The 1,765-nt window shown below is 31.2% G+C and overlaps 1 protein-coding gene and 1 long non-coding RNA gene across 2 annotated transcripts in view; both read right to left on the reverse strand.

Annotated features, from left to right (window-relative positions):
* LOC117121105 overlaps positions 1 to 978 on the reverse strand; it is a 5,883-nt gene extending 4,905 nt beyond the window's left edge. The window contains exons 1-2 of the mRNA XM_033266208.1: positions 709 to 978; positions 144 to 221 (exon numbers count right to left, since the gene is read on the reverse strand). The gene's annotated coding sequence lies outside the window, so the exon portion shown is untranslated. The remainder of the gene's footprint in view (positions 1 to 143; positions 222 to 708) is intronic.
* The window catches only part of LOC117121106, an 8,088-nt gene extending 6,973 nt beyond the window's left edge, over positions 1 to 1,115 (reverse strand). The window contains exon 1 of the long non-coding RNA XR_004447480.1: positions 1,030 to 1,115. This is a non-coding gene — a long non-coding RNA (uncharacterized LOC117121106). The remainder of the gene's footprint in view (positions 1 to 1,029) is intronic.
* Between the last annotated feature and the right edge of the window lie 650 nt (positions 1,116 to 1,765).

Consider the following 1,765-nt stretch of genomic DNA (forward strand, 5'->3'; position numbering starts at 1 on the left):
TTTTCGGGCATTTATGGAAATTCCACCACTCTTTAAAAAAAAATCCTGGTGGGAGGTTTTGCCCTGTAATAGTATATACTCATTTCTTTTTAATTTAAAAAATCTATTATTTTCAAAACAATATTTATAAACTATAAACTTACCATTAAAAAGTGTCAGAAATTATTGAAAAGGAAACAGATCTCCAGATGAGAAGAATTACAAGACAGTACTGTAGCAATCTATATATATAAAAAAATGTATACTTAATGCTTTAGAACCAAAGAAGCAATACTCTACCAATTCAGCCAATCAGACCCTGTGATTAAGGTCATGTGACCTTAACCATCCAAAAGTATAACTCCTATATCAATTTTACCTTAAATTTCAATCCCCTAGCGTCTAATTTCAAGGAGCATAAATAATTTAAACTACTCCTAATACACGCATAAAAACTAAATTATCGATCTGTGTTATACATATACTGATATTTGTGGATTTTAATCACTTAAAAAACTTTAATCCTACTGACATTCTACCTAGCGCAGCACGTACGACAATCGAGCGACGCCATACTGTTACTGTGTACAGCATCGCGGTAGTGAAAGTACTGTTTCCCAAACCTAGAAAACTACCTTCCAAACCATAAAAATCCTTCATATTTGGTAAAAATAACAATCATGCAATAAACTAACAAGTATATATGATTACTAAGCACTTACATCTTACCTTCTGAAAAAAAAGTGGACTTTAATCGAGTCTTATTTTCGAACGTCAATAACTGTGTAAATACAAGATGGATGAAAACAATTCAGATGCACGACCTTTCCTTGACCTTTTATCTGCATGTTAAGACATGGCATCATAGCTTTCCAGTTGGAAAAGTATTATTTATAAATTTTTGGAAACCCTAGGCCTTGACCTAAGGTCGCTATGCTCGCGGTAAACAAGCGACCAATTAAGGAGGCGTGACGTCACGGTTTGTAACATACCTATATAGAGTGGTAAACTAACTAAATAATAGAACAATAAAACAAAACCAAGTCTTACCACTTAATAGTGGATACAGTACTGCTAAAATACTTCCAAGGAGTATGTTTATAACTGCCTAACATCATGACAAGTCCAGAGAAAAAAATTCAAAATACTACCGCTAATTCCGTTGGCTCTACATGAAGTGACAATTCAAATCAGCTGATTGGTCACTTGATGAAGTGACCAATCAGATTTGTGCAATTCGACACTAACATTAATTGGTTGTTAGGTGGGCTATCACAGTAAAGAGGTTTTGCTGTTGATAACATTTTGCTGTCACATAAAAAGCATTGTTGTTAGGTGAATATGTGAGGGATAAGTTTAGGGGCAGACCCGCTCCCCCTTCCATCCCCATAAAGTTCCCATAAGGCTACGTGTTAGCTGTTCCAGAAATTTTTCATAGAGTTTGAACAGATTTTATATATACATTAATACATAATTTTTTTTATAGATATAATTTTTTAAATAATTTTTAATATTTCATTTACAGATAAACACTTCCATAGCGTTCGTATTCATTTTATATATACTTTCTATAGAGAAACAATTTTACAGATTATAAATGTTTCCATAGAGTTTTTATATATATTTTATATATATTTTCTATAGACTATTAAAAGTTACAGTTTTTAAAATGACTGTGTTTAGAATATTATACAGTTCTACAGAATATACTATAAATAAATAAATTTATATAGAAATTTCATATATGTTATACTCTATATAGATTTTATATGTTCCTATAGCGATA

The sequence above is a fragment of the Anneissia japonica genome, unplaced genomic scaffold (assembly GCF_011630105.1).
Source record: "Anneissia japonica isolate Jap-2015-1 unplaced genomic scaffold, ASM1163010v1 scaffold284967_len33173_cov135, whole genome shotgun sequence".
In the NCBI taxonomy this organism is placed as follows: domain Eukaryota; kingdom Metazoa; phylum Echinodermata; class Crinoidea; order Comatulida; family Comatulidae; genus Anneissia; species Anneissia japonica.